This window comes from Cydia pomonella, chromosome 1 (assembly GCF_033807575.1).
Source record: "Cydia pomonella isolate Wapato2018A chromosome 1, ilCydPomo1, whole genome shotgun sequence".
Taxonomy (NCBI): domain Eukaryota; kingdom Metazoa; phylum Arthropoda; class Insecta; order Lepidoptera; family Tortricidae; genus Cydia; species Cydia pomonella.
The window spans coordinates 44,358,902-44,373,657 of record NC_084703.1 but is presented as its reverse complement, the minus strand read 5'-3'; the positions used below and the strand labels follow the sequence as shown (position 1 = coordinate 44,373,657).

The following is a 14,756-nucleotide window of genomic DNA, read 5'->3' as shown; positions in this document are numbered from 1 at the left end:
TTGAGATCCTAAATCGAATGATTAAATTAACGGATCGCGGTCACCGAATAAACTTTCTCACTTCGATTTTTTAGATCGTTTGCTATCGCCTAAATCGATTGGACTAATCGGACCAATGGGACATGTGACAAATTAAGATCCGCCACAAACCGATAACATTCGAATTATGAACTGGAGCGTGATTGGTGATATGCGAACAGACAGATAGACAGATAACATGGTGAGGTTAGTGATTATCGCTTTTGAATGTCGTTATTAGCTCTGAGGTCAAATTCTGTCCGTAAATCGATATACTAATAAAACTATATAAATAAGTGGACAACATTAAAATGCACAATAAGCCGGAAAGGCGCTACTTCTAAATCACAGAGGTTCTAATTCCGGTTCAATGAAATGAGTTTCTCTGAACTTATATAAAAATAAATCGGAAATACAAAAGAATTAGTTTGGACATTCTCATATTTATAGATAAACTAAGTCTGTAATTTTTTCATACAAACGTTCTCGGCATTTTACTCTCTGGATTTTGGCCGAAGATTAATATTTTTTTATATGAGCTCAATATTTTATCAGTACCCTGTGTCTGTACGTTTTGATTTTTTTAATATTCTTGTTTCGTAAGAACTGGGTTACTTAAAATGCGACGTAAACAGACGCCTCACATACACAATCTACAAAAATAAACGCAAAAATCAAAACGGTCAGACACTGGTAATTTATTTCTCATTCCGATCCCATAAATATGTTACGATTGGTCAAGTTAAGGTATGGATGAAAAAAAAATGCCGAAAATAGAACCTCGATTTCTGAGATTTTTACCCAGGATTTCGCCTAAGCTGCAGTTGTCCTTATCGCACTAATTTTAGGAACCGCCCTGTCAGCGCGACGGTTTTTTTTTTTGTTTGCCTACTATAGTATCTCACTGCTGGGCAAAGGCCTCCCCTGTCTTTCGCCACTCGACACGGCTTTGTGCATGCTCCCGCCAGTCGCCACAAATTGAGACCAGGTCGCCTCGCCATCTTGTTTTTGGCCTGCCTCTGCCTCGGGTGATCTGTGGTGCCCATTCGGTCGCTATTTTGGCCCATCCGTCCGGGTGCATCCTACAGATGTGTCCCGCCCAATCCCATTTGGGCTTGGCTTGGCTTGGATTCAATGATTTAAATTATCCAATTATCCATTTTCCCACCATTTTGGATAGAATGCGTTCAAGTAGTCTTGCCATCTCCTTTTCCGTCTGCCTGCACCCCGTCCAAATCTTTAAATCCAAATTTTAAAATTCTCATATCTGAGAAGGGGCTCCGCTCGTATTTCCTTTTAATTACTTTTTGGACTTGTGAACCATAGTTTGAGTATGTATAGTTGGATAGTTTTACGGTAATACTTTTCCTTGTCACCGCTTGACAGTGACGAATCATCCTGCTCATTACAGTAAAATAACATATTGCAGAAAATCAATCTAGCACTTACATAAGCTCTAATACTAAGTAATTTCTGTCTTGTGACGATAGCAGGCAAACACGGTATAGTTTAGCTATTTGTAGACGGGACGTAGTGCTTGTTATCCGCACGCTATAAAGGTATATAATATACTTATGGCTTAATAATGTAATAATATAAGAAGAGAGAATAGAGAGTATGTATAGGTAAAAAACTTAAGTAAGTCACTTGTTGTATGTAGTTGTGGCGTGTTCGAATAGACAATACATGTTTAAAAGACACACACAAACAAAACAAATGTCTATTCGAATACGTCGCAACTACATACATACAACAGGTGACTTAAGTTTTTTTACCTATAACTATTTTAAAAATACAGAGTCAGCTAAAAAGTTATGGGAAAAGTTTAAGAGGCAACAGGAGTGGTTATTTCTCCATACAAAGTCGTCCTCGACTGCTTCCTCTGTGTTTTTTTAAGCTAGAGCAATTATTTATTTTTACATAGATTATTATTATTAATATCTGTGTCGGAATGTTTTGCTTTTTTGATATTTTTGTTTCTTAAGGCGTTAGTGCACTTCAAGTGTTCGCAAAAACGGCCTAATTTACTAGAGTAGCCGCAAAGAGAAGCATGGTATTCAAAACTGACATTAATTAGTCAAAAAAGCAAAACAGTCCGACACAGATAATTTAATCACCCATTTAAATCTCAAAATTTCTTTACATTTGGTCAAGTTTTGGAGGTGGAAAAAGTCGAGTACGAAACATCGTTTTTTAAGATTTTTACGCCGGATTTTTCGCCTAACCTGCCGTTGTCTTTATAGCACTAGTTTTAGAAGCCGCTTGCGTTAGCGAGACGGATATATTCACCTAAAATATTTAAATCTCAGCTCCCGTATCCTCTTAAGAATTGCAAGGGCTTACTAGCTTCTCTTGAGCGCCGGAGTCAGTCAGCGCTATGGAAAAGGGCGTCGCTGCGCAGTTGCGCCAACGTTGCGTTGAGCAGCAGCCATACAGTTGACAAGACGCCGACGCTCGGGATATGCTAGTGTGGGATAGTCCTTAGTTCAGATGAGACTATTAATTATAAAGTATTTAACATTTGTTTAGATCACTACTGTAGAAAATAACATATGTTGAAAGCTTTACTTTCAATGGATGCATTTCACGATGTTTATCTTGAATGCTATTTTTATAAAGATTAAGACCATTTTAGTGAAATTTTGTGTTATGTTATGTCTTGTTTTTATTTTATAATAAGTGACATTTATCCAAAAAATGCTGTGTACCTACGAGTATTAAATAGTTGAATATGTACCTAACTAAAAATGACCTGTAAAACATTGACTTTTATCAATAAGTTTCTTGTATCTTGAGTAGTAGATAAGAGTACATTACGATACAAGTGCGAAAAATAGTAAATTCGCAACAGGTGGCGATAGACGGTAAATTAAAACACGACCGAAGGGAGTGTTGTAAATCGACACGAAATGTAAAATTACCTATTCGCACATGTATCGTACAACGTTTTACAGTACATATCGCCCTTTAAATAGTTTAAATGTTCGACATAGTAACATAATATGCTAATTTTCGCACTAGTGTGGTAAAGTAGCACCATATGTACTGTGAATACTAAAAAAGCGTTCAATCATGCGCATTAAATGCTAAATCTGAATTTATAACCAAGTGTATTGAAATTTCACAATAATATTCCCATGACCTTATAATATGTAATACACATTACACACGTGCACACACAAAACTTTTATTGCCAACATTAAACAAACGACAATATAAGTGTGTACAATACTGGCATGGTATTATGTAGTTATGTACAATATGATCGATTTGCATGTTCCTAGATGCTGGGTGCGGTCACGGTCGCGGCGGGATTGACTTTTAGACATTTGATTGAAAGTCAATGTAAACAAAAATTCTGGCATACATTTTCAATTAGTTAATATGAACATCATTTAATGCTATTTTTAAGTATAATGTTTAATGAAAGACAACATTTTATACAGAATAATATAAAAACAAAGCTGCTTAAAATCAAACTTAATAGAATAAAATCAAAATAATCATGAAAACCGGCTCATTCATTTAAAACTGGAATACCCTATAAAATTAGACAATTCTGCAAAACGGTTTCTATTTAGTATCTGGCCCATTATTTTCAATACAAGTTTTGTGTCTACACCCATCTCATTCAGAAAATACGATCGTCGCACGTCGTATTTTCTGGTCATACGGTCTGCCATCTGTGGCCTGAATCGCCATCGTTCAGTGGCCATCGAATATATCGGAGCGGCCGGGGTGCTCACAAATATCTGAACACGCCTCTATTGTCAAGGCGTTACAGAAGTGTTTGGATATTTTTGAGCACCTCGGTCGCTCCGATATATCTATGGTGTTGTAGTATCTGTCTAAAGTATTGTGAGGTGATGGATGGTAGTGGTATTTTATAAAACTGTTTTTGTAAAGTGTTGTGTACAGTAGCGTATAAGTTGAATCTTAAATTGTACAGTGATTTGGTTTAGACTGTCAGACTGTATAAATCTCTCTCGCTAGCTCGGTATCACCTGAGTTGATCCAGTTAGAAGGTATGAACCATACTGTTCTACCTTAGAGATGGCTAGGGGGCGCCGTAAGCCTTCAGTAAGAAATGCATATACTTGGAAAAATTCCAATGCTGCCGTGACTTCGGTGGCCGAGTGGCTCAGGCACCTGCCGCGATATCAGAGGACGCTGGTTCGATACCCAGCCTGGGGTACTGGAGGCCTTGTTCACTTTTTCTTGGTATATGATATTTATTTCAGTTTATTTCAGTGTATAAATTGTGTTTGAATAAATAAATATAAATATCTGATGGCGGCTGTACCTACGCGCAGCGGACACCGACTTCATTCTGTATTCAGATAACGTCGGTGGAAGACTTTCATTCTGAATCTTTGTATGCAGCAACTGTCTCAATAAAATGCATCTGTGACTAACTGTTGACTAACAAACAGTTTAGATCAATTAGTATTCCTTTATTACCATTTTTAAAGCTTATATTTTGTAGGTTTTTTGTGTTTTGCTGTAAAGATGAAAGTAGAGGACCCGTGCAAAATCACCTTTTCATAAAAACTTAGTCCTCATTTTCCCCTCTGGATTAATTGAAAATATTTGAACTCAATTTATTATAGCAACCACAGCTGCCCCTACATTGTTTTTTTCGGATTTTTATTTATTATAAGAGCTAGGAGCATTTAATCGTAGTTTATGTGACTGCTACATAATAAAAGGCATTAAAATACGAGTGTGGGTTTAAGAAACGAACGAAGTGAGTTTCTTAAAAAGATCACACGAGTGTTTTAATGCCTAATTATGTACAGTTACACACACTATTTTATCTACACACATATTATAAACTTTATATGAAATATTCACTAATCCAAATTACAGCCTCCGTTAGGGCATCGTTGCCAATTCGAATCGGAACTCGCGGATATGTGGTGACGTCACCGAAATATTTTTATCGTTTATTTTACACGAAATTTTTGCTATAGTTACCTTAAAAACAACAAAACATATTCATTTTATACTTAAAACTAATTAAAAGATAAACTGTACGTCAAATGGCGGTAAATGAAAACTTTTTTCACGGATGTAGTTTTTTTTTTGTAATTCAGAGAAACTAGAGTCGGGGGCCTATTTAAACTAACATGCGAGTTAAGTCAAAATTGTATGCAATTGACATTTCATTTCAAACAAAAAGGCATCTCGACTGATATTAGAATAGAGGTCAAATCGAATTGCTTTTTTTCAGAGATGTTCCAAATTTGAATGCATAACCAAATCGATTTTGATGTAGTTATGAAGAAACACAGATAAGAAATTTGTTGTACCAAAACAGTTGGTCGTAATGTTGGCCATTATTTACGGATTTTGAAGGCATCATAGAGGGTTTATGATATGTGTGTAGATAAAGTTTTTTATGATATTTGTTTACGCTCCTAATTTTTGCAATAATTAAAAAATCTGAAAAAGTTAAGCGTTGGGCATAGCTATGGTTAATATACATCAAATTATGTAAAGCTATTTTCCATAAAGTAATGAAAAGCAGCCATCATCTTTCCTCCTAACGCTCCATAGCGAACGAAATGCAACTGTCACTGTCACACTAATATGGAAGAGTGATAGAGATAGATTACTACGCTACGCTGTTTTGCTGTTAATACTTAAAAAAATTGCAGATTCTAAAACAAATATGAGTTGGGATATTATTAAAATAGTCAACTGTACATCGTCAGTACCCCTAGTGTAAATTTATTCGATTGCGTAACGTGACGTACGCGTTTGCGTTTAGTCTTATTTTGCATGGGATTTTTAGTTTCCAAAACGTTCCGCTTGGCGCGCTGTTTCTAAATCAAATGCGTACGTCACGTCACGAAATCGAATAAATTTACACTAGGGGCTCTGGTCCTTACAAATCATGTCAACAGGCTGTAGCGATCTATAGATCTCTCATGATCTATGTTTGGATCAATTTGCGCAACGCATCGTGACCACTTCGCTAATCTATGGTTAGTTTAAATAAAAATATTGTTTTAACCAATCTAGGTTGAATAAATATCTCCACTTATCACTGCGATTTTCATAATAAATAAGGCGTGGGATGAGTATTTCTTGTGAACTTGACACCTTTTGTATATTGTGACGAACATCACATGACTTTATTCATGTTTGTCTATTATTTTTATAATCAATACAATACTAATAACTGTATATTCAATCAGTTAAACACCTCATAATGAGGCATTTAATTCATGTTTTTTATATAATGGAGATGCGTAGTAGGTCTTCTTCTTCCTCGCGTTGTCCCGTCATTTTTGAAACGGCTCATGGGAGCCTGGGGTCCGCTTGACAACTAATCCCCAGAATTAGCGTAGGCACTAGTTTTTACGAAAGCGGCTGCCATCTGACCTTCCAACCCAGAGGGTAAACTAGGCCTTATTGGGATTACTCTGGTTTCCTCACGATGTTTTCCTTCACCGAAAAGGGACTGGTAAATATCAAATAATATTTCGTACATAAGTTCTGAAATACTCATTGGTACGAGCCGGGGTTTGCACCCACGACCTTGGGATTGAAAGCCATCAACGCTTGAAGATGCATAGTAGGTAATTAAGTACTTAGAAGTTGTAATCTTGGGGGCACGATAGCTACATATTCTTAACGCTTATTATTAACTAATTAATTTATGTTCTCATAATAAGTGAATTGTAAAATTCTTAATGGAAATAAATGATCTTTAAACCTACATATTTGGCTAAGGTTACAGGTGTAGAGTTTGTGAAGTTAAGGCTTGTTGTGTTAGGGCGTGTAGAGTTAGAAGCTTGGCTCTACATGAAATCTGATAACTTTTTGGCAGTGTGAGCCATATAAGGTCAGCCAGAGCAATTGCAACTGTGGGGTAATTGCAACTATGGGACAGTTGCAGCTATGGGGCAAATGCACTCTTAATAAGTGAGTAATAATGAGAATTGTAATGACTGATGAAAGTATGTGATGAATACAAGAGGCTAGCTCATTACTTCTTGTATTTTTAGAGTTAATAGTTGCATTGGCTCCATGGTTGCCATTGCCCTGGGTGTCCTTAGTCATTTTACATAAAAATGTTTTTGGTGGGATAGTTATCTTCTATTTACCTATATAGGTATGTACATTAAGGACTGGAAACGGGTCATTTAGTATGGAAATTATTTTATTGCTTGGAATACAACTTACAGCCGCAGCCGGACTTCCCATTCAAACCTGCCGCCAAAAAAAGCATAGTGAGGTCTCAAAAGACGCTCGGTAAACTATACCAATAAAGTTAACCTCTACATTTTTTCGAGCAATAAATATTAGGGACTAATTTAAAAAGGAGGGAATAAGTTGTGAACCCCTGAAATCTCTAAGAGAGACCCTATACTAGCGTCAAGGGAACTCTATCGACACAACGTTGTCGTTGTGTAGCGGCACTTTTTTCCAGAAGCGCTGACTAGACGCCGACGCTCAAAAGACGCTAGTTTGGAGTTTCTACATCAGCCATATTCAACCTTTTTTAAATGGTTTCGTTATGTAGCCGCAAGATAAATTTCCTTAAACGTGATCAGTTGGCAAAGATCATCTGGAGGGCTACGTAAAAAAACACGGCGGGCCGAGTGCGGCCCGCGGGCAGCAGGTTAAGTATCGCTGCTCTAAATTCTAAATATAATCATAAAGCAACATAAACATGATACAATTAAAGGTTTTTGCACGACACGATGCGCCCATTAGGCGGTCGTGAGGTCACTGTGCAAAATACCCGAATGTCGGCCTTGACACAGGTCCCCTAATGACTTGAGGCTCAAATGAGAATGGGAGTAACCGCCTACACAACATGCCTAAATAGTTCACAAATGTCAGTCCGATTAATAAATGTAGATGAAAGTAGGATGAAAGGCCCCCATTTCTGTCGAGGTAGTTTGGCGCTCAAACGCTGTGAGAGTTAAACATTCTACTTTTCATTTCGAATACGTGGAAAGTAAAATATAAGTACACTTTTAAAAAAACACGGCTAAGTATAAACTTCAGTAGTATTTCTTGAGGGTACATTCAATTAACAATTTAGGTAAATATCGTTTTATTATGCAATAGGGAGTTAAATATCAATGATAATTTCAATTTTGATGATTTGTAATAATGGAAATTGTACCTACAACAAATCCATTTGAAACCGATATTTGAATTGTTTATCGTAAATAAAGAAAAACGTCTTAGAAAGTACAGTGAAACGTATCATTTTCTGCACATTGTTTAGAACATAAACGGGTCGTTGTGAACTTTCAGAACATGCGAAATGAAATAGTGCATTGTTAACCAAGGGTAGCAAGGCGCTTATTTCAGACGAGGTATTATGGCGATATTCGAGTCAGGATGGATATTTTATTCCCCTAAAGTTAAACACTCTAATTTTCATTTTCAATATGAGGAAAATAAAATACACGTGTCTAAACTTTAATTGTATTTTTGAAGGGTACATAGTTTTTTTCATAGAGCACTCGACAAATGGTAAAAATTGCATAACTTTACCAGGAAGTGCACAAATTTTTCATCTTAGCACAATTTTAAACCTACTGCTATTTCTACTACCCACAGTCAGCAGCAAAGGTATTTACAACTCCTTAAATAGGGTACTAAAAGGAGATAAGGAGATATGTGTCTGTATGTAGAAAAATTAGACTATGCCACATACTTTTTCACGTATAATGTAGATATATAAGGTGCTAACTAATTAGCTAACAAAAATTTTACAGCTGCTAGTACTCTGCTTCTGGAGTATATTTAAGTATGAAACATTATTGGTTTTATCATGGTTTTTGGGAGGAAAGTGAACAAAAAATACCCTCTTAATGATATAGTTAAATGATTCTAGAACCTCTTTTAACCCCCCGCTTCCCGGCTAGTACCAATGAGTTTTTATATTGATATTTACCAGTCGCTTTTCGGTGAAGGAAAACATCATGAGGAAACCGGACTAATCCGAACAAGGCCTAGTTTATCCTCTGGGTTGGAAGGTCTGATGGCAGTCGCTTTCGTAAAAACTAGTGCCTACGCCAAATCTTGGGATTAGTTGTCAAGCGGACCCCAGGCTCCCATGAGCCGTGGCAAATGCCGGGACAACGCGAGGAAGAAGAAGATTCTAGAACCTCTTTTGCCAAACTCTTAACTGGCCACTTCACGTTGATAAATCAAATGACATGTTGATTATGACATTTATGACAAACAAATTGTTGAAATGACAGAAAAGTGGAGGACCCGCGCAAAATCACCTTTTCATATAAACTTAGTCCTCCAATTAAGGGGGGATTTAAATCTTCTCTGGTCAGAGGTGTAGGGTTAGAGCCGGCGTAGCTTTATTTGACGTTCATAAGCGCATTGTAATATGCCTACTTGAATAATAAACTATCTTTACCTTATCTTTATCTTTAGTCCTCATTTTTCTCTCTGGATATTAACATTATTGAAAATATTTTCACACATTTTTTTGTATATCAACCACAGTTATACCCCTACGTTTGATTTTATTTGAATAAAATGTTGTATGAAATCTGTTGTTTTGCTTCTAATTTATATAATAACATCAAATTCTAAAAATCAAATTATGTAAAAATATTTTCCAAAATAGCAATATCCAGAGAGGTAAATGGGGACTACGTTTGTATGGAGAATCGACCGTCCTTTTTCCTTTTAAACATCTTCTCACTTAATTCACATTATGATTATATTTAGATAAAATTATAATGTATGATATGAAAAATATCTTAATTTCGATTTAAAGTTAATTGTTTTAATGTAAAGTACCATCTCTCATCTTTTAAAATATCGGTAACTAATGTTTTAGCACCGTTTACTTATATTATTTGCGGGTCGCAGATTTTTCTGGCGCGTTATGTCATCCGTTACTACTGATACTAACTGTACAAAGCTATGTTATTTAAGTGTACTATAATAATGACAATAAACAGCATGCAGAATAATGGGGTTCCCACGCTCCAAATAGTTACATCAAAGATTGACAATGATTTGACAACGTAACCGTCCAGTCCGCCAGCAAAAAATATTTAAAAATCTATTGTTGTTTTTTTTTAGTAGTTCGTATTCTGGTATGATGTTATGAGGATTTTTGGTCACTGTAGTCATTAATTAGCATAATCCTTGTGATGATCTTAGATCTTAGCAAAAAAGCAGTCTTACTTAAAAGCTTTTTTTATCTTAGCACGTGTTATACGGGGTGTATTTTTTTACGTGATACAAGAATTATTATTATTGTACATATATCTATATGTATACATAAACGAGACTGTGTTCATTGTTATTAGCAACTTTCGTTATGTAAGCAATGATGAAATCCCGTAAAAGATTTGGTAGTTCCATAAAACTTAAATAAATGTAATAGTCTAATCATCGTTCGTAATTGTTAAATCTTCTCGGGTCAGAGGTGTAGGGCCGATTTAGACGGCACGCGAACTCGCATGCGATTTTAGTTACATTGCGGACTATTGAGGTTACAACTAATTCGGCGACCGATCAAATACCGCAATGTAATGAAACTAACATGCGAGTTCTCGCACCGTGTAAATGAGCCGTAGGGTTAGAGTCGGCGTAGCTGTATTTGACGTTTATAAGCACATTGTAATATGATTCCTTGGAAAATAAACTACCTTTATCTCTACGAGTATCATGCTAAAGTTAGATTCGTCATTATATATGGAAGACAGGTTTTTGTTATTTAAATAAAAGTCGCTCCTATAGTAAACAAACGCGTATCACCTAAAAATTACACCCAGTATATTATTATATGTAGGTATAGTATATTGATCAGGTTTCTGGTGAACAATTTCCAAAAATATAGTTCGTGTCATCCACGATGTAGCGCAAGTTTGTCAAATCTAACCTTTAACAACATGGCATTACGAGTCAAGGTATGCGTCTTCGTGAATGACACGATCTATATTTGCTCTATCGGTCTCTAAGACAAACAAAAAGTTCGGGTCTTAAATTTCGAAATAGCATTAGTATACGTAACCATTAAGATAATCCTACAAAAACATTTAACTACCGGAGCGTACTTGTACAATTACTTCAGATTACGCTGTTATATTTACTTTCGAAATGCGACCTGTCTTTAAATTCTTTAAAGTAACATAAACAGACATAGAAGTTTTTGTGGCAAAAAAAAAGTGATTGACAAAATAAAATATCGACATGTCTGTTATGGATGTTACCTTGACGTTATAGATATTTTTTTAACGTTGTATAAGAATATAGCTACCGCGGAATACAAAACACGTTCGATATCTTCTTTGATATATTGGTAGTTTTCTATTATTTTTGGCACTGTATACTTATAGTTTATACGTTAATTATTAAGTACTAACTATATGTCATAGAAAAAGTATGTACTGATTTGTAATTGATTTGCAGTCTTGAAATTTCTCGGTAATTTACAGCAAGTAGAAGTTAGATAATTTAATTATTAATCTATGAATGACTTATCCATAACAATTTTATCGATGTTTCATTTTCTCAAACACGCGTTGTGCCACAAAAACTTCTGTCTGAACATAAATAATCACGTACATGTAACTAATTTTCCCGGGTTTCTAACGCGACAGCACCTACATAATTACAAAATATTATCTGAGATATAGAAGTGTGAGTTTTACGTCATTAATCCTCGTAAAGCCGATGAGGTGTCTGAAGAGAAAGTTCATTAGTTCGACGCTTTTACGGATTATTATAATTCCTCGTTATATCTGTGCGCTATTTAAAACGTAGATTAATCAGAAAACAGTATTTCGGTCAAATGATGGTAGTATACCTTTTTAATTACATTTTGTAAATGATGTGTTATTAAGAAAAATACTTTAATAGTTATTTACGATACAATAAACGTGCGAAAAATAGGAAATTCGTAACGAGTGGCGATAAATTAAAACACGACCGAAGGGAGTGTATTAAATCGACACGAGTTGCGAATTACCTATTCGCACATGTATCGTACAACGTTTTACAGTACATATGACCGTTTACATTTTCGACATGTTACATAATGTGCTAATTTACGCACTAGTGCGGAAAAGTAGCACCATATGTACTGTAAAATAAATTATGTGAACGTATTTTTGGGCTACCCCTAGGGTAAATTTAATCAACAGCGTGACATGATGAAAGCGTTTGTTGTGTGTTTAGAAACAGCGCGCCAAACGGGACGTTTAGGAAACTCAAAATTCCATACAAAATGAGACTTAACGCAAGCGTGTACGTCACATCACGCTATCGAATAAATTTACACTAGGGGTCCTGTAATCTCTTAAGAAAACTTACGTAAATACGTCTTTTTGGCTTGTCACTAGTCTTATCAGCATTTTAAAAAGTGCAATAGGCAGATCAAAATATTTACGTAAGTCTTAGAAATGTAGTAAGACTGTCATATTTACATTGTAAGTGAGCTGTCAGTCTGTTTGTCCGGCGACTGTATCAGTGTATGCAGAGCGATTACGTCGGCTCCCGGCGATTGTGATAGATAACGTACGGTAGCATTTTTTATGTAAGGTGTCTTGTAAACATTATATCGCAGATTTGAAGTTATAAAGACGTATCTTCAAAACTCATACGTCTTTATAGATTAAATTAGTGTAAGTAGTAGTAATCACTTTAATACACAGGGCTGGATTTCCGACTAGACTCAAAAGGCCTTGGGGCCCAGGCAATCTTGCAATGGTTTTGAGATGGAAAAAGCTTCCCCCCCCCCCCCCCCCCCTAAATCTAAGTGCCAAATCAAGTGCCTAAGGGCCCTATGCCTCTAAATCCAGCTCTGTTATTTTTTTTACTTTATTAACTAGGTACCCAAGTAAGCGGTACTTTTAGTTATAAAGAAAAATTATGTTGATATACCCTGTTTTTAATAAAAATGGGATTCATATAATGGTATAGGCAAGGTATTAAATATCGAAACGGTCCGAGAGCCAAAATAAATAAATATTATGGGAATTATTACACTAATTCCCACAGTAAGCTCAATAAGGCTTGTGTTGAGGGTACTTTTTTTTAATATACCACGACGGTGGCAAACAAGCATACGGCCCGCCTAATGGTAAGCAGTCACCGCAGCCTATGGACGCCTGCAACTCCAGAGGTGTATTATATAATATTAGACAACGATATATATATAATATAAATATTTATAAATACTAAATACATAGAAAACACCCATGACTCAGGAATTGCTCATCACACGAATAAATGCCCTTACCAGGAATTGAACCCGGGACCATCGGCTTCCGAAATATGTGTACACGTCCTTAGAGCCACTCCACACTAGCGTCTCTCGAGCGTCGGCGGCTAATCAACTCTATGGCTGCTGCTCGACGCAACGTTGGCGCAACTGCGCAGTGACGCCATTTTCCATAGCGCTGACTAGACGCCGACGCTCAAAAGACGCTGTGGGGCCCCTAAAATTTCTAACACAATAAAGTAACAAACAATAAGGTCAGGTAGGGCAAGAAGAGCACCGGGCAAAGAAAGACACTGGTAAACAACAATCATATGTCATATATATAAAAATTGTATGGTCCCTTGAAAAATTAATCGCGTTAAGAGGATTAACCCTATTTATTTGATTTTAAACATTTCGCATGGCGGGCATATTATCATTATAATATAAGAAACTATTTATAATAAAATAAATCTATATGTAAATATAAAAGTCACCGCTTCATATTTTTTAGTTAATAAATTATCTTATCATCAGTTTGACATGAAACGGCGCCAGTTTTAAAATAAAAACGTAATACGATCACTAACTAGTTTAGCCCAGGACTAATAGACATTTATCTGAATTATCTATATAATTAAATTCCTATAAATATCATATTAACATGATACAAGACACGAAAACACATTTTATTAATAACTATGCGTTAATCACAGATTTAAAAGCAATTAGGTGCGCGCGGCGCACTTCATCGAGATAGGCCAGGCATCGAATGCTCAAAAAAGGTATAGAGAGAAATGCTTGGAACACAATTTTTGACTTTGTAACTTTGTTTCGACTAGTTAGGAGGTGAACATATTAAAAGTCCCCGGCCGTAGTCCTTGAGCCCTGATGGGACCTTCAATTTTTATTCGCTTATATCTCGGAAACCATGCGTCCAAGCGACAAGATTGTTTCAAAATAAGAGTATCAGGATTACTTCATAAATAAATTAAATAAAAAAGGTGAAAAGTAACAATTGCCGAAAAGTGGGACTATCAGGATTTTGTACTAAAACTTTAAATTATTCCACATAAATATAAAGTAAACGATAATTTATTATTGCGTTAGCGCTCAATTAACATTTGATCAATAGTCCAACTGGCCCTACAGTTCAAGTCTCCCGAGCTCACCCTTACTTTCAAATTACATGAAGAAGAACTTTCCAAGCCTTAGAAAGCTGAGGAAACTAACTACTTACATCAATTATGGCCCTATTGTGGTTCACATTAGGCTAATAGTTCCAGTTCAACCTGAACGAAACTGGTCGCGATAAACGACGTCCACTATCTGATTACGCGGAAGGAAGTACATTAAAGAAGTTACGTGTTGGTATTCATTACTTTTTCAACATAAACATATGTTGCCCGTATCATAGTACAACTATCGTTGTAAAATGATAAAATAAATTGAAAAATGGCGGCGTGGCGAGTGAAAATATAAAGCGATAACGAAACATTTCGTGGTTTCGTTCAAACCTCCGGTCCGT

General features: G+C 35.9%; 1 protein-coding gene across 6 annotated transcripts in view; it reads right to left on the bottom strand.

Moving 5' to 3' along the window:
* Positions 1-14,756, bottom strand: part of LOC133524885 (aquaporin AQPAe.a) — a 128,141-nt gene that overhangs the window by 54,436 nt on the left and 58,949 nt on the right. The gene's annotated exons all lie outside the window — the stretch shown is intronic.